The sequence below is a fragment of the Felis catus genome, chromosome C1 (genome assembly GCF_018350175.1).
Source record: "Felis catus isolate Fca126 chromosome C1, F.catus_Fca126_mat1.0, whole genome shotgun sequence".
Lineage (NCBI taxonomy): Eukaryota > Metazoa > Chordata > Mammalia > Carnivora > Felidae > Felis > Felis catus.
The window spans coordinates 55,913,496-55,937,379 of NC_058375.1; the positions used below are offsets into that span (position 1 = coordinate 55,913,496).

At 42.6% G+C, this 23,884-nt stretch overlaps 1 long non-coding RNA gene across 3 annotated transcripts; it reads right to left on the reverse strand.

Annotated features, from left to right (window-relative positions):
- Window positions 1-2,802: 2,802 nt before the first annotated feature.
- Window positions 2,803-13,969, reverse strand: LOC102901204. Of its 3 annotated transcripts, none has more exons than XR_006584376.1 (5): window positions 13,600-13,969; window positions 6,310-6,432; window positions 4,467-4,640; window positions 3,394-4,338; window positions 2,803-3,049 (listed from the first exon to the last, which is right to left on the reverse strand). It is a non-coding gene; the product is annotated as an uncharacterized LOC102901204 (long non-coding RNA). The 3 variants fall into 3 exon arrangements; XR_002160945.3 differs by having other exon boundaries at window positions 13,717-13,968; XR_002160946.3 differs by having other exon boundaries at window positions 4,242-4,338; window positions 13,600-13,957.
- Window positions 13,970-23,884: the final 9,915 nt, after the last annotated feature.

Sequence of the window (23,884 nt, forward strand, 5' to 3'; positions counted from 1 at the left end):
TTAACCGACTGCGCCACCCAGGCGCCCCAGCCACTTGACCATTTTTAAGTACACAGTTCAGTAGCGTTAAGTACATCCACATTGTTGTGAATGTCCCGAGCCCACTTCCTGTTGCAGAATTGAAACTCTGTATCCACCTAGCAATAACTCGTTTGGTCTTCCCCCACCCCAGCCCCTGGCAAATACCCTCCTACTTTCTGTCGCTGCAAATTTGACTACTCTAGGCACATCATATGAGTGGGATCATGTCGTCTTTGTCCTTTGTGACTGCCTTATTTCACTTTGCATACTATCCTCAAGTTTCATCCATGTTGCAGCATGTGTCCTTCCTTTTCAAGGCTGTATAATATTCTGGTGTATGTATATATCATATGCTGTTGATCTGTTCATCTTTGATGGACACTTGGGTTACTTCCACCTGTGGTGTTATAAACAATGCTGCTACGAACATATAGGTGTACTGATACCTTTTTTGAAACTCTGCTTTCAGCTTTTTTGGGTATATACCCGGATGTGGAATTGCTGGTTCGTATGGTATTTCTATTTTAGTTTTTTGGCACAATCACCAAACTCTTTTCCACAGTTGGCTGTGCCACTTTACATTCCCACTGACACTGCACAAGGGTTCCAACTTCTTCGCATCCTTGCCAACACTTGTTATTTTGTTTCTCTTTTCTTTTTTAAAAGGAGTAGCCATCCTAATTGGCCTGAAGTGCTATCTTACTGTGGTTTTGATTTACTGGTTTGTTTCTTTTAAATCACCATTTTGCAGAAGAGCAAGCTGAGGCTTAAAATAGGAAGTAACTTGCCAGGGTGATCCAGCTCATCCGTAGAGAGACCAGCCTGCACCATATTCTCTTCTTGGGGCAGTTCTGGAGCTCAGCAGCTGAAGCCCACAGACCTGGAATGTGGCCCCTGCTGCACCCAAGCACCCATCTGTCCAGCCAGCCTGTCCCCTCCCTATCCCTACCCTCCAAATATCTGTCAAGTATCTGTCAGCATGGTGGAAGGGGTGAGCGTGAGGACTCTGGAGCCTGACTGTATGGTCTGAGGCGTGGCTCTGCAGCTCACCAGCTGTAGAATTGCAGCAAGTCATGAACCCTGCTGTGCCTCCTATTCCATATGCACAAAAGGTGCGCCATCAGAGCGCCACTTCTCAGGGTGGCTGCAGGGTAATTCCGGGGAAGGCTGCCTGCCACAGCACACGCAGAGAAGGCAGCGCCAGCCTGGAGGTTCAACCAGGACACAGCATCGGGGTTCCTGTCCTCCTGTAGGTCACTGTGCAGTGTGGGGCACAGCCATTAACTAAATATTTACACCAACCAGTGTCAGGGGAGGTGTGATAAGTGAGTGCCCGGAAGGAGAAGGGCCAATGAGAACCAGTCGTTCTTACAGTCTCTTCCCCCCAGTTCTACTCCTGCCAGGCTGCCATTTATATAACAGGTAAAATAGCAGCTCAACTCTGGGGAATACGCCACAGAGCTAAAGGGAAAAGGTTAAAAGACTGAGTCTGGCATCTAAAATTCTTGGCTCATCTGGGTACCCCACACTAATAATCTCCTTTAACTCTTAGAGTGGAATCAACAGTCTTTTTCTTTTAGGAAAAGAAACCTGTGAACAGGTTTTAGGGGTTTTTTTTTATTTAAAAAAAAGTTCTCAAGTGACGCCTTTTAGGAGTAGAAGGACAACATGGAGGGAAAATTTGAGAGCTGAGAGAGGTTGTCATCTGATAGACACATTAGCTCTGTGAGGACAGAACTGTGTCTGTGGTTCATCACTATACCCAGGGTGTGCAACACCCATTTTCCCTGGCCTGCAGTAGATAAGTCAGTATTTGTCGGATGAAAGAGTTCAATCCAACCAATTTTTCAAGCAGCTATTATGTAGCAGGCGCTACTATTATTGATTAATGTTAATTAAAACATGTGCTTTTGGCGTCCAGCATGAACAATCTAAGCCTTACAACTTGGAGGTAGGAAGTATTATCCTCATGTGAGCAAAGGAAGAACCAGAGTCTCAAGGGTATTGAGTGTTTTGCCTCGATTCTCATATCAGTAAATGGCAGTTAGGATTTGAACCTTCATCCATCTCTTGCCACGGCTGAACTCACTTGACCTCTATGCTCTGCTTGCCTCCCTGTGCATCATTAACCCCTATTTGTGTAGATCACCCTGCCTTGAGAAAAAAGAAATGAGAGTTGATCCTTTTCCTCAGTTGTTCAGAGGAGTGCACATTTTGCTCCGCCCACGAAGAATCACAAAATCCTAGGGCAAGGAGAAAACGTGGAAGGTTCTTCTCTCAGTGCTGAAGGCTTGGGTGGAATTTGCAGAGGCCCCTCCCAGGAGCTATAAGTAGCTCTTTGGTGAGTACAAAGGGCGGAGTCCGCCCTGACTGGCCTGCCTGCGGTCATTGCTGGCCTTGCTAATTAGATCTCCTTTCATCTACTGAGCTCCAAGAGCTTTTACCCACATTAACTTGTTAATCTTAGCCCTATCCTTCTGATGCAGATGACAAGCATAATTAGGTCTAGTCAGGAGACAAAACAGAGCCAAGAGACAGCGGCAGAGCCAGAAGAAAACACAGGGTAGCTTACTCCTCCTGCATTCACTGTCTCCCCTGCTGACAGAAGTGATTTCAGTTGGCCTTGAACTGGCTTCTGCCTGCTTTTCTGTATCCCAGTTTTGAAAATAAAGCGTGGTCCGTTTGAATCTTAATGCACAAGTGTGGATGTGCAAAAAATATCACATTTCTTACCTTTAAGTTCAGCTCAGTCTACGTTGGGTCCATCTCTCTGGGCTAATGGGAGATTTGTCTCAACTTTTATTGGTACTAAAGGCACCCACATCCTACAGAAGCGGTATCAGTTCTAGGGTCCATAGTACAGAAAAACTTCTTAGCAGTCCCTGCCTGCAGTCTTGGATCCACACTGGCAGGTGCCAAGATGTCCATGATCTATGCCTTGAGGTGCCAGTGCTCTGTTGCACAGTATCCCGGGTCAGCAACATTGGCCAAATGTTGCCTGGCTGGGCAATGATCATTCCCTGTGGTTCTGTAAGGAAATGAGGTTTGGGTCCCGCTTGGTGGCACCGTCATATTTCTATCACCTCTTCACCTCAGAGATTCCACCTCTACCGCTTAAGGCCCTCCCATCTCTCCTTCCCTTCTAGGATGTACTGTGTAAATCTCAATGAATTTGGCTCTTGCAAAAGCCAGGAAAGAGAACTGTCTCCCAGTGGCTTTGGCTCAGCGGATGCCCCTGAAGCTGGAGTTGCATGTCGTCGTGGGGAAGGGAGGCCAGAGACCTAGATTTCTCATTCTCTTCTATTTTACAGCAGGGAAAACAAAACATAGCTAATATGCCTTTTAAACTTTCCCACCATCGAAACAACATACCAGACAGTTTGATTGTTAGGGCTGCCATAACAAAATACCACAGATGAGGGGTCCTAAACAACAGAAATTCATTTTCTCACAGCTCTGCACGCTAGAAGTCCAAGATCAAGGTGCTCAGCAGGTTTGGCTTTTTCTGAAGCCCGCCTTCTTCATTTGCGCATGGCTGCCTTCTCACTGTGTCTTCACGTGGTCTTTCCTGTGTATGCACATCCCTGATATCTCTTTCTGTGTCCAAATTTCGTTTTCTTGTAAGGACATCCATCATATTGGATTGGGACCCACCCTGATGGCCACATTTTAGCTTAATCACCTCTTGAAAGACCTTCTCTCCAAATATAGACACATTCTGAGGTACTGGAGGTTGGGACCTCAACATATGAATTCTGGGGGGGACATAAGTCAGCTCATAACACAAGGGTTAAGCGTGTTTAAAAAAAATTCCCAGTCTACCCTTTTGCCCTCTGTAAGTAGCAATCCCTTCCTGTCTGGCTTTGGAATCTACAGACCTGGGTTCAAAGCCCTGCTTCAACATTTCTTAGCTGTGTGGCTTTAGGCAAGTTATTAATATACCTAGGCTTCAGTGGCTCCAGCTATAAAACGGAAATAGCAATAGTATAAACCTCGGAAAGCGTTTCAGGGATTAAATGAGATAGTAAAATACTCAGCATAGTGATCCAAACACAGAAAGTGCTCCATAATAAAAGCTATCCCCCATACACCCTTCTCCGATTCAGTCTTCCTCTGCCTGAAGTCTTAACACCGAAGCTACTTTCTCCAGGAAGTCCTCCCTGATGTTCCAAGCCTGGGTTTAATAACCTCTTTCATATTTCCCCAATGCTAACATTTACCACACTGGGCTGTAAAGGTCAGTTGAAGTGTCTGTGTTCCTCAGCGCAGGGAATCCTGAAGCAAGTCCACAGTCTCCTCTGTCTTCCTCACAGTTGACTGTTAGAGGTTGGCATGTCGGTTATTAACAGCTGTGAGGTGCTGAGAAAATCTTACAGAAAAGAAGGAAGGGAGGGCTGGGTGGATGTGGGGGAGTGAGGCTACCTTAGAGTGGTGAGGTCACTCACCTCAGTACCCTTGACCTTTCAGCCACATAATTCTTTTGTACGGGGGCCGCCACGTACGTTGTAAGAGGTTAGCAGTATCCCAGGCCTCTGCTCACAAGATGCCAGCAGTACCAGTCTCTCAGCTGTGATAACCAAAAGTGTCTCCAGCCACTGCCTATTGTCTCCTTGGAGGGACTGGGGGAGGAGAGGGGAGATGAAAACATAGCCCCATTTGAGAACCACTGCCTTAGATCAGTGGTTCTTAGACTTCAGCATACCTCAGAATCTCCTGCACTGGCATTTCAGAAACACAGATTGCTGGCCCTCTGCTGGGATCTGAATGTATCCCCATAAAGCATATGTGTTGGAATCTAACCCCCAGTGTGCTGGTATTAAGAGGTAGAGACTTTGGGAAGTAATTAGGTCATGAGACCAGAGTCTTCATAAATGGAATTTGTGCTCTTATAAAAATGAGACCCCACAGAGCTCCCAAGCCCTTTCCACCATGTAAGGATAAACACAAAATCTGCAACCCAGAAGAGGCCCCTCCCCCAACCGTGCTGCCACCCTGATTTCTGACTTCCAGCCTCCAGAATTGTGAGAAACACTTTTCTATTGTTAATAAGCTACTCACACTATGGGTATTTTGTTACAGCAGCCAGAATTCACATCCCCAGAATTCCTAATTCAGTATGACTGGGGCAGAGTCTGAGAATTTGCATTTCTAGCAAAGTCCTTCTGGTGCTACTGGTCTGGGCCACTTGGAACCCACTGCCTTAGAGGTGCCATAGCACTGGTCTCAGGAACATAAGAGACATGTGCTGAATACTTTTGGCCTGTGACTAAGTCTGGCAAGGTAAAGAGAATTCCCCTGACTTGGGCTCTCAAGGCACACATTTAAAAAAAAAATATTTATTTTGAGAGAGAGAGCAAGCTCATGGGAACAGGGGAGGGGCAGAGAGAGAGGAGAAGAGAAAATCCCAAGCAGGCTCCATACTGTCAGTGCAGAGACCAACGCAGGCCTTGTTCTCACGAACCGCAAGACCATGCCCTCAGCTGAAATCAGGAGCTGGACGCCTAACCGAATGAGCCACCCAAGGACCCCACGAGGAACACATTTACTCAAGAATTTCCTCAGGCTGCAGACAGCAGGGAGACTGCAGAGACAGAGAGAAGGAGGGAGAAAAAGAGAGGCCTCAAGTCAGGTCAGCCTGTGTATCAGAAGATGGATGCAGCTGGGCTAAGGCAAGGTGGTGGGGAGGGGCCACTGCCTCCACGGTCTTACTCAGAGACCAGCATTCACCAATATTAGTTCAAGACAGATTTACTGAGAGCCAGCGAGGTGCCAGGCACTCTTGTGGGTGTGGGGATGCATGAAGGACCTAATAGAAAAAAAATCCTTGCCCTCATGGAGCTTATATTCTGTGATGGCTCAGGAAAGGATGATACTGAAAAATTGGGCAACGTGATAGAAAGCAATAGGTTCTGTTGTAAAAATCAATCAGGTACGTGGGGCCAGTGGTGGGAAGGGGGAAGGTGGCTAGCAGTAGTGTACTGGTAAATGTTGCCTAACTGGCTTTCTGGGGGCAGAAATGTCCCGATTCTGTAGTAGTGGCCAATTTCAGTGGTACCATGGAAGATTGTAAACTATGAATGTGAGGTCATTAAATAAGAAATTAGGAGGAAGTGCACATAGTAGCACAACATTACATAGTATTTCTACCTTATGGGCACCATACACATAAATAACTGAGTATATATACTGGTAAAATGTAGAATAATTAAGAAGGGATAGCTTTGGGTATCTTGAACCTTGATGTCTAATACAATTAATTCAATTGTAAGTTTATGTAATTTGACTCACATTAATGATGGTATATACTAACTGGCTTGCAGATTTCCTGAAAATTTCACCGTCTACCGTCTACCAGCTTACCGCTGGTAGTTAGGGAAGGTCTTGTTGAGACAGTGACATTCGAACGGAAACCTGCAAGAGGTGAAAGAGTAAGGCATGTGGATATCTGGGAACGAGCACTCTGTGTCCTTCCTGGGCAAAGTGGCGTGTTGGGCCTGGTGTGTCCACACAGCCAGGCCCTTGCAAAGGTTGACCCCTGGGCCAGGGAGCGTCTGTCCTCACTGCTGTGCCTAGTGATAGTCTTTAGGGCCTGAGCTCACAGATAGCCTCTTGGGCAAATTTCCTTATTTCTCCCAGGCTTCCTTAGATCCTTTCTGGAAACACAGGTGATTATGAAGGTAGTAAATAAATGACCACAAGCAGACAGATTATTTCCCTCCATGATCCCTTGGTACTTTAAACCATGTTGTTTTAGCCCATTTGGTATTATTCTATCCTTGTCTTTCTCCCTGTGGAGCCCCTTTTTTTCAGGTGTATGAAAATACCAGGCTCGTAGTTGATGTGTCTAAGTGCTTAGCTACTGAATGGATGAACACTGATCTTAATATGGGGTAGTTTACACAAACGTGGGTTTTAGTGAGTGCTCTTCTGTTGGGTGAAATCCACAGGCAGGGTTCCTTCAGCTGTGGTGACATTGTTAGCATGACCGCCCCTCTCTGTACCGATGAGGCTCGGGAGAGCCTGGTAGAGCCAGCCACAGCCTCAGTCATGCACAGCAACAGCCACCCGCTGTCAGGCCACGGGCTCAGTTCTTTACTTGGGCCACGTTACTTAATCCACAGAGCAACCTACAGGTGGGTGTTCTTACCCCCATTTTACTTATGAGGAAAATGAGGCTTGGAGAGGCTTAGGTAAGTCACCCAAGGTCACTGGGTAGAAGGTGGCAAAGCTTTCCCTTTGCTGCACAGATTGAGTAAGAACTGGTTCCAGGCAGTAAGGAGGTCAGCCATGTAAAATATTAACTGTAATAATGTCGGGCAGCAGGGCTAAGTGCTAAGTGTTCATTAGAACCACCAGCCATGCTTGAGAGCACAGGGGAAGAAACCTGTGATTCCACACGGGGCAGGTGGACAGGCAGCACCTAGATGCCATAGAAGCTTTGACCCTGAGCTCAGACTTCTGGTAGGAAAGGTGTGGGGGCTCTAAGCCCTTCTGACAGGCACAAAGGTGTTCGTGGAAATTCAGGAGAGAGGTTTTTCATGAAACTGGTTCAGGATCAAGCACCTTGGGCCAGTGCCATGTATTCATTTATTTATTTACCGAAACAAGCTGGAATAATATTTTTTAAATATTAACTTTTTTTTCCCCTTTCCTGGTATATTTCCCCTTGGAGGCAAAAGACTGGTCTGGGGAAGGGTTGGGGGAGGCACTGTGAAGAAGGCATAAAGAGCCCACAGACCTCTTCCTGGCATTGCTTCTCAAAACTCGAGTCTTTAAGGGAATGGAGAGGCTTGGGGTATACCCAAAATGTCTGGGGAATATTGAAGATAAAAGATCCCTCCAATCTAGTTGGGTTTGGGGAGGCAGAGGGGCATGTTAATAAGAGTTGAGGTAGGATGGTCTCAGAATGAGGGGCTGGCATGGGAAGGGGAAAGATTTGGGCAGGTCCTCTGAAAGGAGGTACTCTACCTCCTTCACTGTCAGAGCCCTGGAGGAAACAAGGAGACCCCATGAGGGAGTGGCTGCAGACATGAAGCCTCAGACTGACTCTATTCCAGGCTAGTATGGAGGCAACAGAAGGGACCCATGTCCTGGTGCAGCATGCAGGTGGTGGGGAGCCCCACAGACCTCGGGCAGCGTTCAAATGGGAACAAGGCCTGTGGCGACTGCTGCCTGAGGACCAACCAGGACACTGGGACAGTAGACCAGTGAAATAGGAACCAGTTCCCATGCTTCTACTTCAAGGCCTGGCATGATGCAATTCACTGCAATTTAGCCACAATCCCAGGAAAATGGAGAGGGAAACTCCAAATTGGCAGAGTTTTGGTTTCTGTCACCCTGCAAGGACAGTGGCTCGAAATTAAAATGAAGTTGAGTTATAGAGTCATAATCTGCAGAAAATATTTATTGAGCCTCCAAGATTCCAGGCACCAGGGGTGGGGGAGGAAAGAAATGAGTAAAATAAGGATCTGTCAGTGGTCCCTTTGTCTACATTCCTGAAATAGAAGTGATGCCAGGGCCTGACTTCCATACATAGTCCTCTAGTGCCTGCAGTGGTAACCACTGATGCTTATTAAGCCGTTACTTTGTCCAAAACTTGCACAAAGGGTGCTTTTTGTCCCATTTAAAACAGGTTACTGGGGCTAAGGGATATTAAGCAGTCCTTGCAAGACCACACAGCTAGTAATTTTCGTAAAACCACACAGCCAGTAAAGTGGCCAAGTTGGGATTCAAACCTAGCTGGATGTGATAGGTTGAATTGCGCCCCCCTGAAAAGATGTTGAGGTCCTAACTTCCAGTACCTGTGAATGTGACCTTATTTGGGGAGAGGGTCTTTAAAGAGGTAACTAATCTTAGGTGAGGTTATTAGGGTGGGCCAGATCCAATATGACTATGTCCTTATAAAAGAGGGACAGTTAGGCAGAGACAAATGCACAGACACAGAGGAATTGCCATCTAAAAATGGAGGCAGAGAACGAGGTAATGCATCTACGAACCAAGGAACACCAAAGATCGCCAGCGAACCACCAGGAGCTAAGAGAGAGAGATGCAGCTAATTCTTTCTCGTAGGCCTGAGAAGGAACTAATTTTGCCAACACTCTGATCTTGGACTCCTAACCTCCACAACTGTGAGACAATAGATTTCTGATATTTAAAGTTGTTTTTTTTTTTAACGTTTTTATTTTATTTTTGAGACAGAGAGAGACAGAGCATGAACGGGGGAGGGTCAGAGAGAGGGAGACACAGAATCCGAAACAGGCTCCAGGCTCTGAGCTGTCAGCACAGAGCCCAACGCGGGGCTCGAACTCACCAACTGAGAGATCATGACCTGAGCCGAAGTCGGCCGCTTAACCGACTGAGCCACCCAGGCGCCCCTAGATTTCTGATATTTAAACCACTCAGTTTGGGGTAGTTTGTTACAGACACGAATGCAGTGGATGACTCAAGAGCCTGAGACTTATTAAATCACCCAGTTATATAGCCATTTTGCTAAACCCTATGCCACAGTTACAGCTGGAGTCCACAGAGCAAGATCTCTCTTTTCTCTCTGCTCTGTCAATGCCTCTTCATCTCCTTCCATCTCCTTAGCACTATTTTCTACATACTTTTTAACTGAAGTCATCCCTACTTTTCTTATTGAAGACCTGACTTGAGTACCCTATAATTCTATGTTTCTATGTCACTAGGAATTCCAGAAACATGCCTTGGCCTCTCAGACTTCCAGAGGGTGGAAGTCTGACATGCCCTCCACTGGAGGCCAGTGACCAGTGACCACCTTAATTACCCTTCAAGAGTGAGTTCTTCCAGTTCACTTTCATGACACCCTCCCTCAGCCAGATTTACTGTCTCCCTCCCTCTAACACCAACAGCATGAGAACATTTCCACATGGAATCATCTTTGGTAATGGGCATGGCTGTCTTCTTAAGTACCTTGAATGCTTCTGGAAGGCCCAGGAGTAGCAGGTGTTTTAAGCCTTCCTACATTTCAAGACACCTGAATTTCTAGACTTCAACTGGAGTTCCTCATCCCTTCTTTCTTTTCTGGTTTCTCAAATTCACCTTCCCAGGAAAGAGAAACACCTTCAAATGACTCTGTACTTGGCATGTATCTGTCCTATTAACAGATTTTCAATCCAGGCAATGAAAGTTTATCCCACTTCCTTCCTATCCCCTTCCTGTATTTTAACAAGGTTTTGTCATCTCCTTGAGCTAGCCTCAGCAGAGATGGTTTGGCTGGGTGAGCATTTTATTTTGGCATTTGAGGATGGTGTTGGTTGGAGCCTTCTGTCTGTATACTGTAAAGAACACAAACAGAACAAAAACGTTCAGTTTAAGGCCATGGATCCTGTCCAGTTCCAGATTAAGGCAGAGGCCCTTCTCGTCCAGGATCAAGTGCTGGCTGGCCTCCAAGAGCAGAGAAGTGGGGAGCAAGGCCGACAGTGGCTGCTGCTGCCCAGTGGGCCACCTGCCCTTGACAGCCACAGGAGTTTGGAGAAACTGCTAGCCTGGCCCTTTGCAGGGGATGTGCTGAGAACTCTTCTCCTTTTTGGGAAAAACAAACCAACCTCCTGTGAGGAAACCTCAATCTGTGGATAGATTTTCCTTGAGAAGAATCCATTCTGACTTATGTGTCTCCGTGGTGGCTTTCTGCCTCAGGCTTTGAAAATTAAGGCCACTTAACGGGTTGCTTCTCTGAAGAGTCTCACAGCTCCGAAGTTTACAAGAGTTGACCCAAGAAGCCTGTGCTTGCCTAACCGAGGGGAAAGGTGGTAAATACTCCTTTTTTAATATTTATTTTTAATTGAATTATAATTGACATATAATATTATATGAGTTCCACATATGCCACATAGGGATTTGATATTTTTATCTATTACAAAATGATCACCTCAATAGGTCTAGTTATTGTCTGTCACCATAAATATTATTAACTATATCCCCTGTGCTGCACTAAATGTTCCTTTCTTATCTACCAACACATCCCAGCAGGTCTACAGGCACAATTTATAATCTAGCAAATATTTAAGGAACTTGTATAGTATGTTTAAAGCTTGGGGCTAGCTTTGAGGTAGGGAGACTTATTTCTTCCCTGCTTTTTAAATCCTCTACCAGACAGGTAATACTCTAAGCTGAAATAGTCTATATTACAACAAGACCCTAGAGCACAGTGACTTTTGCAAGATACAGCTTCATGTACTAGTAGAGAGGTAGATGGCTGATAGGGTGGCCCTGCCACATTCATTGTATTTATTCCTTCTTAGAATCCCACCCAAACCTCTGTATTCCAGTCAAGGGGAAGAGAGAAAACAAAGTGATCACCTCATGTTCCACTCACCTCCCACTCGCCAAAAATTGGTAACATGGCCACCTCTAGTTGTAAGGGATATTGAGAAATGTAGTCTCCAGTGGCACACCTATGTATTTAGCTAAGAATTACAAATTCCTTTATTAAAGAAAAATATTGATGGACACGTACCAGTCTCTGCCAACCTTTCTTTCATTTATTTACCCGATCGACAATTATTTATTGAGTGCCAGCATATTATTTGGCATTGTTTTTATACAGTTGCTTATGATTCACTGGTGTGTACATAAACCTATGCTCAGCTGGAAAGTCATACTGTGCTGTGTTCCCTAGTAAGGAGTTCAAACACTATGGATCTTCAGGGAAGGAAAGACTCATCCTGACTAGAGAAATTCATCTATTTTTTCAGTATACTTATTGAGCACTGTGGTAGGAAGCTTGTAAGATGGTCCCAGTGATTTCTACCTCCTGGTATTCACGTCCTCGTGCAATCCCCTCCAATTGTATATGGACTGAACCTAGTGGCTTGCTTCTAAAAGACAAAAATATACCAAAAGTGATGGAATGTCAGTTCTGAGTTTAGGGTACAAGAAGACTTTGACTTCTCCATCTTGCTTGAATGCTCCTGCTCTCTGTCTCTGTCTGTTTCTGTCTCTGTCTCTCTCCCTCTGAGCCCTTATTCTGGGAGAATCCAGCTGCCATGTTTTGAGTAACTCTAGGGAGAATCTCATGTGGCAAGGGAATAATATGCTTAGTCAACGGCCAACAAGGCCCTAAAGCTTGCCGACAGCCATGTGATTGAGCTTGGAAGTCAACTTTCTGAGGCCTGCCAACAGCCTCATGAGTGAACTTGGAAGCAGATTCTCTTGCAGTTGACCCTTGAGATGACTGAGCCTGACTGACAGCTTCACTGCTGTCCTGTGAGAGACCCTGAGTTACAGTCATCCAACTAAGTGGCACCTGCACCTGATTTCCTGACCACAGAAACTGTGAGATAGTAAATATTGTTTTCAGCTGATAAATTTTGAGGTCATTTGTTATGCAGCAATAGATAGCCAATACAAGTACCTACTATTTTCAGGTACTGTGCTAGGCCATAAGAATGTGAAAAATGAGGGATGCCTGGTCACTGTGTTTGGGGAGAGGAGACAGGTGTATGTGCAAATATGGTACTAACAACACACGGTGGTAAGGGCAACGATGGAGATGTGCTCAGCGTGAGATAGGAGAGAAGAAGGGCTCCTTATCCAGGACAGAAAAGGGGAGGGGAAGGTCATCCTGGGGAAAGCTATACTTGGGGAGGGGCCATTCCATGGAGAGGGGACATGTGCAATGCCTTGAGGGGAAATGGTGTGGTGTCTGCACAGGAACCAAGCATGATAGTTTGTGTGCCAAGCAAGAGGTGAAGAAAGGCGAGGTTAGAGAAGTGACTAGAGACTAGCCCAGTCTTGTGCCAGTCATTTATTTTAAAGTAGTCAACATTATGAAATCCTGCTTTGCGTGAAATGATGTAAAAACAAAAGAGTTAATAAAAGAGCTAGCATGTTCTTCTCAACATTCCAACACCTGAATTTTAAGAAGCCAGCTTCAATTATCTAGAGAACACAGGCAAGTGTAATTTGCTTCATTGTTTTTGCTCATAAAATTGAGCAGAGAACTGTTGACATGTGTCCATGGAATAATTGTGGTTCTTATTGAAAAACTGGCTCAGGTGATGTTTGATGCTTTTACAAGTGGGAAATTGACCTTTCCAGCTGGAGGACTTTATGAATCTGTAGTCTGAACATCTGAGGAGAGATTTGGGAAGCAATGTATGCTTTTTGTGTGGTTGTTTCCCTCCTTTTCCCTCTGTCCCTTTCTCCTTCTTTCACCCCTTCTTTTGTCCTTCCTTTCTCCCTCTCATTGCCTTCCTATCTCTTTCAATTCTTCAGAATGTTAAAGGTTTCATAATATATCTAAACTCTCAGTATCAGCTCTGCAAGGGATGAAAAGGAAACAAAAGCACTCCTCTTTTCCCTGCCTGGAGGATTAGCTCTAAAGATTCTTAACTGGTTCTTGGAAGGTTCTCTGGATCACAACTGAACATGAGTGAGTCCAATGATTCAGCAGATAACAAGTTTATTTGAACCAAGACGGTTATAAAACTAGGCTTGTGGATAATGGTTGCTCTAGAATAGGAAGAAATAAAAACAATATATAAATTAACTTTAAAATTGAAATGTTTTATAATACCATTTCAGAATGATTTTCTGTATCTGGAATCCTTTACTTACATGAAATAGCGGTTAGGGGCATCCTTGCATCTGGATTGTAAGTGCCTTGAATCTGGAGTCCCCCTTGTGCCCACAGGGACAGGGGTTTTGAGTAGATACCTAGAAACAAAACATCACCTGATCTGTTGGGTTTGGCTGGAGGTTGCCTCCCTCCCTTCCAGACTGATTTCATCAGGCACCGTTCTCATATCATGAAGTTATTTCTTCCTCTGATCCCTGTAGATGAGTGCTTTGTGCCTCTGTTAACTACCTACAGGAATGATAGTATTATCCTCTGTTAATTACCTACAGGAATGAAGTATTATCAAAAAGGCAAAGGCATCAACCAATCAGAATGGACATGGTGCTGGGTCAGCACCCTGGAATCTCTCTTTTATGCCATCACCCTCTTCTGGGGGTTCCAGAAGAGGGACCTGGTGGCAAGAGGCTCTCGGGTTCTCAGGTTCCTTGAAGCTCAGATTCATACACACTAAATAATTGTTTCAATGTCTGTCTTTCCCACCAGACTGTGGGCACGTAGAAGGTATGGGCTCTGTCTCTCTCATCTTTGCCTCTCTACTACGTAAGACACCGTCGAGCCATAGTGGGTGCTTAGTAAATATTTGTTGGGCAAAATTGAAATACACCTTTTTATTCAGACATTCAGTAATTATTGAGGCACTGCCTTGACTTAGACACTGCACCATGCGCTTTGGAAAATGTAAAGAGAAAAAAGAGTTGGCTTTTTACCTTTGACAAGTTTTCAGTCTAGTTACTAGACTGTGTTAGAAATTGTCTTACTCCTCTTATTCATCCCAGTGCCCAAGACAATGCTTGGCATATAACACGCACTCGGTAAACACTTGTTGATTAACTGTAACTTCACATGTCCAAGCCAAAGGAATTGCTTCAGACTGGTCACTCATCATCCATCCCGCCAAGTCTGCCAGTCCAGCAAACTCGGTCCTGCAGAATTACTCCCAGTGATCCAGCAAACTATATGGTCAGCCAGGAACAAAAGCCACTAGGAAAATAACGCATCACTTTTCATCTGGGTGTTTCAAAAGGCACTGAGTTATTAAAATAAGGTCACAGCTGTCCCAATCAAATCATCTTTTCAAAGGAATTACAGGGTTGTGAGCCAACAGTGACCACATACACCTTTGCAGTCCTCAGAACCAGTGTTCTCGACACTGAAAGCAAAATCAAGTAAACAAGGTTGTGTTGTGGACTTCCTTGACCCAGACTTTCAGGAAGGAGCTGACACACTGCCCAGACTCGCGCTCACCCACATAGCTCTGAAGCCAAACAAACTGGAGAAGCTCGTGTTTTCCCAGCTGTATGATGCACTCACTTCACCAAATGATTGGCCAGAAAACAAGGAAAAGAAAAAAAGTACGCCTAGTTCAGACCAGGCAAAGAAAGAATTGCTTCAGCTGGGCTTTGTTTTTTCTCTTCATGAGGTAGCAAGAAATATAAAAATGGAGGAGGTTAGATCTCTGATTTTTAATTACTAAAAAAGACACAAATAGTTTTTTTTCTTTTAAAGATCTGATCATGGCATTACTTAGCTTGAAGACTTCAGTGACTTTATAGCCTTCAAACCCTTTGGTGACCCCTTAGGTCTTTAACAACTTGTTTAAAACAACCTTTCTAGCCACATCTGCCCCATTTCCTCCCACTCAAAGCTGTTCTTGAGCTTTGCCAGGTTCCCATTGTCTTAAATACCTTGTGTGCTTTTTCATCCACGTGCTTTTGTTCATGCTGCTCCTTCTGCTTGCTAACACCCTTCCCTGCCTTGATCTCCAGGGAAACTCTAAGTCATCTTTCAAAACAAGGTGTTTTTCACTGTAACTCACCACTCATCCCAATAACAGAATTAGCAGCTCTTTCATCTGGGTTCACCTAGGACTATTTTGTGTGACCTCTTATTGACTTATTCCTCGTATTGTTTATTCATTCATTCAATATTCATTGATGTTCTACTTGGCACTGGGTACTCTCTAGGCAGTGGGGATCCAGTTATGAAAGCCCCTAACTAGTGGCTTTCAATAAATCAATTGTTGCGTATCGGAATTATAAGTTCTTTGCAAAGGTAAACACAGGGTGCTCTCGGAGATCAGAGAAGGGTCACGTACCCCAGTGTGATGGGTGGGAGAAGATCTGGAAGGCTTCTTGGAGGAGGGGGCACCTGAAGAGCCTAAATGACAAGGAGTTTTTATATTTATCCCCTCATTTTGGGGAGAGCACTCCTTGAGGTAAGAGATCAATCACATATCATATTAAATCAGGTCATTTATTCCACACATGTCTACTGAGCTTTCTGCTGGGAGACAAATGCTCCCAAGTGAAAGCAGCTTGGGGGACTAGGAGTTGAAAGGCAGAGAAGTGGATGAGGGAAAGAGAGGAAATCAAGGATGATTCTCAGGTTTCTAGTTTAAGCAAATGAGTGGATAGTAGATCAGGGCTGCCACGTGCAAGTGCGCAGGTTGTAGACTCATGGTGAGTGAGGCAACATAGAAGGAGGAGCAAATTCGGAGGAAGAGTCTTATTCTTCATACCATAGTAACCAACCCTTGATATATAATGTTGGCATGGGCTGGAATTGGGAGAATTATTTTGTTTTCTTGAAAGCAGGTCTTCCTTCTTGTGTAGACTGGAAAAGAAACTTTCCTGTTATATTCACTCGACTCCTTATTTTCGGATATCAAGAGTCCCGGCTGTCAATCAATCGGATTATTTCCCACTTCCCTTCTATCTTTAGATCATTTTGACACCCTACCAGAAGAAATGTTAGGATTTCTGTCTTACGTGAAGCTCAGAAATTAGGTGTGAAACTGGATAATTTATTCAATTATTAGTATTATTAACCAATAGATGTGGTTAATTAACAACATCTATCATTATTATTAACCAAAAGTTAGCTTTAGTTATTAGAATTGATTCAAGCCACAATTTGATCACTCACCACAGTGGCAATGCCATGTTAACTTAAAGCTTTGTTTTCTTTTATCTCATTTTGCCTTTTACATAGTGGAAGAAATCGAAGCAGGAGTTTTGATCACCCAAGGTTCTCTACCAAAATAAATAATCTCTTCAAAAAATATTTCAATGCATTCTTAGTATACACTAAGTAATTCCCTCCAGAGAAGCTGGACTTTAAGATATCCATTGGGTTACCATTTGACTTCCTGTTACATTTAGAGAGAAGCATAACTCTTTTAATAAATGTACTACTTTAAAGTGTATCCAGACCTTTCCGTACAGTCAGCTCTTCATTATTCTTGATTGCTATTCTTTGCCTTTTCCATCTCTTTCTAGAAATACTGAGCCCAACATATGTATCCTATAAAAGTAGACAATGCATCCTACAAAAGACAGCTGCAGCTGAACATTTAACTGTCATCCCGTTGCACTGCTCATTTTTCCTACACAGCCCTCACTGACAACATATTCAATTTGCTCTTTGTTATGAGTTCTATCCTCTTTCTTCTTTTTTTTATATTTTGTTCTCCAAATGTATTTTTCTTTTTTTTTTTAAATTTTTTTTTAACGTTTATTTATTTTTGAGACAGAGACAGAGCATGCATGGGGGAGGGTCACAGAGAGAGGGAGACACAGAATCTGAAACAGGCTCCAGGCTCTGAGCTGTCAGCACAGAGCCCGACGCGGGGCTCGAACCCACGGACCGTGAGATCATGACCTGAGCTGAAGTCGGACGCTTAACTGACCGAGCCACCCAGGCGCCCCCAAATGTATTTTTCTTTTAAGCTACTTGATTGTGGGCAGTATTAGCTTCTTGTTCACGTTTAGATGAACTATTATAATAGATTCCAAACACCTGTCTTTGGTGATTAAATGGGAGAGAGACAGGAGGTAAAGCTTACCTTTGCATTATCTATGTGTAAAAGTGTGCCAGGTACATGTATAATGGCAAGGCAGTGATCGTAATTAGCCTTTGTAAAAAGAACAAATGGTTGTAGAAGAACTATTTCCACAATATCATTCTTAATTACTTGTAATCTTTAATCTATTCATGAAAACAGATCCGCTAAGGCAATGATCTTTACATTTCTGTCATACCCCCCCAAATTTTGAAAACCATATACCCCTCATCCATTTTTAAAGTAAACACCTAATAAATTTAAATAGTTGCAAAGGATGTGACTTCTGACATATTTTAAATATTGCCATTTAAAAATAAAGCTCGTACATTACTCTCTTAAGTGTTTCCCAAGAAATTCGAAATACCACAGCAATTTGACACCTACCACCACGATTAGATATTCCATCACCACCTAGTTAAAAGTACTTGAACAAGCTTTTCTTTAATCCACATTTTCACCATGTTTACCATGGTTACACCATGGTTACTCCATTCTACTTCTCTAACAGAATTTTTAAATAATATTTTGATGCTTGAAAGTATTTTATTGGTCATTCTGCTGTACTTCCTTACCTACCTGCCTACCTACACACACACACACACACACACACACACACACACACACACACACGTAAGTCAGAGGCTCAAAGTGTTGTAAGTTTTTTTTCTGCATTTAGTTATCATTAGCACAGAATTAGTCAAAACAACATAAAAATATTATCTATTTTGCTGCATAATTATGAAACATAAAAAGTAAATGTTCATTGGAATTGCATTCCTTAATAAGCCAAGTAGCTCCTTTCCTTGACTGTTTCTTGTATCTGTGGGTAAGGTATTTATTGCTGAGGGAGAGAGGGTGCAGGATCCATTCTGTTCCCACTTATAAATTTTACAGACACAGGCATTGAGAAGTGGTGTTCACATAAATAAGTAGGTGAAAATGGATTGAATGGCATTGCCACTCAAGTCTGTACTATTTCAGGGGTGCAAAACAAAGATCACATAGTCATTTAGCATTGAAATAACTTTTAATGATCTGTCAGCTGACAATTCAATTAGGATGCCCTTTAATTCTATTGAAAACAGAGAATTGGGAACCACATGGCTTGCACAAGGATTTATTACCCAGCCATTAGAATCCAGTTAAACACCAGTATTTGGAACTGTCCCTCTGTGGTACAGAGGTTTCTACACTTTAACGCAACACACCAGGGTAATTTCTGGTCAAGTAGGAGATGTGCCTTTCTTTCATAAGCTGGGAGGATGGATGTGGTGAAAAGACAGAGAGGCGAGCCATAATGAGAACTCCTTAGACACCTTAATTTTTAGAAAGAGTACTAATGGCAAATGAGCATCTGAAATGGATTCGTTAAAAATATCCTTTTCCACACATCTTTTGGAAAGCCCTCAAATGGGATACTAACTTGAAACCACTGTTATAATAATCTCTACCAGGTACCATCATTTGCTCACTTGGCAATAGAGCCTTTTCTCAGAACACTTCATATCTGAAGAACCAATGGTTCTTGGAATACTCTCTGGGAAATGATACCTTAGAGGTTCATTTAATAAATCATAATTTATTCCCCAATTAGATAATAAAATCTAAAGCTGTCAGTTGGAGGTTGTTGCAGATGTCAGAGAACAGATATGATGCTGATGGTGATGACGATGGTGATGACGATGGTGACGATGATGATGGAGGCAGCTGTGGTGTTGGTGGTGATAGCTATTGTTCTTTAATTGTGTTTGCTTCACATAGCCCAAACCCCAACAAACACTGGTAAATATCAGTAAGGAGGTATTTGTCTCACACAAAAATAATTTCTGGGCAGGTAGCCATGGACTAAAATAGTGGCTCAACAGTGTCATCAAGCACCCAGTTCTTTCTGTCTTGCCACCCCATAATCCTTCACTTGTGATCCTTGTGCCTGTTAGCTCATGACTTCAGGATGGCTTTACCTCATCCGTCACAGTTGAGTTCCAGGCAAGAAAGTATGAGGGAGGGAGAGAAGGATAAGAACTTGCTGCTCAGAAGCTCTACCTTTTTATTTTGAAAAGTCAAGGACTTCTGCTACATCTCATTGGCCATAACTGGGTTTTGTGGCCACCCCTAGATACAGGGAAACCAGGATTTTGAGTATGATTTCCTTTTCTACCCTCCTTAGAAGAGGAAAGCAAAGAAGAAAATGTTTGAGAATAGAGTTTGAGTGAACCAACTTATAGGTTCTGTCACATCCTCCTCTTCTGAGACAGGAACCTTACATATATTATGTCTGTTCGAACAATCTTGTCAGAGGTTTAGTACCGCCATTTTTCAGGTAAGGAAACTGAGGCTTACTAATGCTGAAGTAACCTCCCAAGGTACCATAACTAATTTGTGACAAAACTGGGGTTGGAATCAGTTCTTTTTTTTTTCTTTTTTCTTTTTTCTTTTTTAAAATTTACATCCAAATTAGTTAGCATATAGTGAAACAATGATTTCAGGAGTAGATTCCTTAATGCCCCTTACTCATTTAGCCCATCCCCCCTTCCACAACCCCTCCAGCAACCCTCAGTTTGTTCTCCATACTTATGAGTCTCTTCTGTTTTGTCCCCCTCCCTGTTTTTATATCATTTTTGTTTCCCTTCCCTTATGTTCATCTGTTTTGTCTCTTAAAGTCCTCATATGAATGAAGTCATATGATTTTTGTCTTTCTCTGACTGACTAATTTCACTGAGCATAATACCCTCCAGTTCCGTCCACGTAATTGCAAATGGCAAGATTTCATTCTTTTTGATTGCCGAGTAATACTCTACTGTATATATATATACCACATCTTCTTTATCCATTCATCCATCGATGGACATTTGGGCTCTTCCCATACTTTGGCTATTGTTGATAGTGCTGTCATAAACATGGGGGTGCATGTGTCCCTTTGAAACAGCACACCTGTGTCCTGTGGATAAATGCCTAGTAGTGCAATTGCTGGGTCATAGGGTAGTTCTATTTTTAGTTTTTTGAGGAACCTCCATACTGTTTTTCATAGTGGCTGCACCAGCTTGCATTTCCACCAACAATGCAAAGAGATCCTCTTTCTCCACATCCTCGCCAACATCTGCTGTTGCCTGAGTTGTTAATGTTAGCCATTCTGACAGGTGTGAGGTGGTATCTCATTGTGGTTTTTATTTGTATTTCCCTGATGATGAGTGATGTGGAGCATTTTTTCACGTGTCGGTTGGCCATCTGGATGTCTTCTTTGGAGAAGTGTCTATTCATGTCTTCTGCCCATTTCTTCACTGGATTATTTGTTTTTTGGGTGTTGAGTTTGATATGTTCTTTATAGATTTTGGTTACTAACCCTTTATCTGATATGTCATTTGCAAATATCTTCTCCCATTCTGCCGGTTGCCTTTTAGCTTTTCTGATTGTTTCCTTCGCTGTGCAGAAGCTTTTTATTTTGATGAGTTCCCAGTAGTTCATTTTTGCTTGTTTCCCTTGCCTCTGGAGATGTGTTGAGTAAGAAGTTGCTGTGGCTAAGATCAAAGAGGTTTTTGCCTGCTTTCTCCTCGAGGATTTTGATGGCTTCCTGTCTTACATTTAGGTCTTTCATCCATTTTGAGTTTATTTTTGTGTATGATGTAAGAAAGTGGTCCAGGTTCATTCTTCTGCATGTCGCTGTCTAGTTTTCCCAGCACCACTTGCTGAAGAGACTGTCTTTTTTTCGTTGGATAGTCTTTCCTGCTTTGTCAAAGATTAGTTGGCCATACTTTTGTGGGTTCATTTCTGGGTTCTCTATTCTGTTCCATTGATCTGAGTGCCTGTTCGTGTGCCAGTACCATACTGTCTTGATGATTACAGCTTTGTAGTATAGCTTGAAGTCTGGGATCGTGATGCCTCCTGCTTTGGTTTTCAAGATTGCTTTGGCTATTCGGGGTCTTTTCTGGCTCCATACAATATTTAGGATTATTTGTTCTAGCTCTGTGAAGAATGCTGGTGTTACTTTGATAGGGATTGCATTGAATATGTAGATTGCTTTGAGTAGTATTGACATTTTAAAAATATTTGTTCTTCCTATCCAGGAGCATGGAATCTTTTTCCGTTTGTGTGTGTGTGTGTGTGTGTGTGTGTGTGTGTGTCTTCAATTTCTTTCATAAGCTTTCTATAGTTTTCAGTGTATAGATTTTTCACCTCTTTGGTTATATTTATTCCTAGGTATTTTATGGTTTTTTGTGCAACTGTACATGGGATCGATTCCTTGATTTTCTGTCTCTTCATTGTTGGTGTATAGGAATGCAACCAATTTCTGTGCACTGATTTTATATCCTGCAACTTTGCTGAATTCATGAATCAATTCTAGCACTTTTTTGGTGGAATCTTTTGGGTTTTCCATATAGAGTATCATGTCATCAGTGAAGAGTGAAAGTTTGACCTCCTCCTGGCCGATTTGGATGCCTTTTATTTCCTTGTGTTGTCTGATTGCAGAGGCTAAGACTTCCAATACTATGTTGAATAACAGTGGCAAGAATGGACATCCCTGTCTTGTTCCTGACCTTAGGGGGAAAGCTCTCAGTTTTTCCCCATTGAGGATGATATTAGTGTTGGGTCGTTCATATATGGCTTTTATGATCTCGAGGTATGCCCCTTCTATCCCTACTTCTTGCGGGTTTTTATCAAGAAAGGATGCTGTATTTTGTCAAATGCTTTCTCTGCATCTACTGAGAGGATCATATGGTTCTTAATTGTTTTGCGGATATTAAACCAGCCCTGCATCCCAGATATAAATCCCGCTTGGTCGTGGTGAATAATTTTTTTAATGTATTGTTGGATTCGGTTGGCTAATACCTTGTTGAGGTTTTTTGCATCCATGTTCGTCAGGGAAATTGGTCTATAGTTCTCCTTTTTAGTGTGGTCTCTGTCTGGTTTTGGAATCGAGGTAATGCTGGATTCACAGAATGAGTTTGGAAGTTTTCGTTCCATTTCTATTTTTTGGAACAGTTTCAAGTTAATAGGTGTTAACTCTTCCTTAAATGTTTGATAGAATTCCCCTGGAAAGCCATCTGGCCCTGGAGTCTTGTTTTTTGGGAAATTTTTGATTGCTAATTCGATTTCCTTACTGGTTATGGGCCTGTTCAAATTTTCTATTTCTTCCTGTTTCAGTTTTGGTAGTGTATATGTTTCTAGGAATTTGTCCATTTCTTCCAGATTACCTATTTTATTGGCATATAATTGCTCATAATTTTCTCTTATTATTGTTTTTATTTCTGTTTTGTTGGTTGTGATCTCTCCTCTTTCATTCTTGATTTTATTTATTTGGGTCCTTTCCTTTTTCTTCTTGATCAAACTGGCTAGTGGTTTATCAATTTTGTTAATTCTTTCCAAGAACCAGCTTCTGGTTTCATTGATCTGTTGTACTGTTTTTTTTTTATTATTATTTCAATAGCATTAATTTCTGCTCTAATCTTTATTATTTCCTGTCTTCTGCTGGTTTCGGGTTTTATTTGCTGTTCTTTTTCCAGCTCCTTAAGGCATAAGTTTAGGTTGTGTACCTGAGATCTTTCTTCCTTCTTTAGAAAGGCCTGGATTGCTATACACTTTCCTCTTATGACTGCCTTTGCTGTGTCCCAGAGGTTTTGGGTTGTGGTGTTATCATTTTCATTGACTTCCATATACTTTTTAATTTCCTCTTTAACTGCTTGGTTAGCCCATTCATTCTTTAGTAGGATGTTCTTCAGTCTCCCAAGTATTTGTTACCTTTCTAATTTTTTTCTTGTGGTTGATTTCAAGTTTCATAGTGTTGTGGCCTGAAAATATGCACAGTATGATCTCGATCTTTTTGTACTTACTTAGGGCTGATTTATGTCCCAGTATATGGTCTATTCTGGAAAATGTTCCATGTGCACTGGGGAAGAATGTATATTCTGCTGCTTTAGGATGGAATGTTCTGAATATATCTGTTAAGTCCATCAGGTCCAGTGTGTCATTTAAAGCCATTGTTTCCTTGTTGATTTTGTGATTAGATGATCTGTCCATTGCTGTGAGTGGGGTGTTGACATCTCCTACTATTATGGTATTACTATCGATGAGTTTCTTTATGTTTGTGATTAATTGATTTATATATTTGGGTGCTTACACATTTGGTGCATAAATGTTTACAATTGTTAGGTCTTCTTGGTGGATAGACCCCTTGATGACATAATTCCCTTCTGTATCTCTTGATACAGTCTTTAAAGTCTGGATTGTCTGATATAAGTATGGCTACTCTACCTTTCTTTTGTTGACCATTAGCATGATAGATGGTTCTCCATCCCCTTATTTTCAATCTGAAGGTGTCTTTGGGTCTAAAGTGGGTCTCTCGTAAACAACATATAGATGGATCTTGTTTTCTTATCCATTCTGTTACCCTATGTCTTTTTATTGGAGCATTGAGTCCATTGACA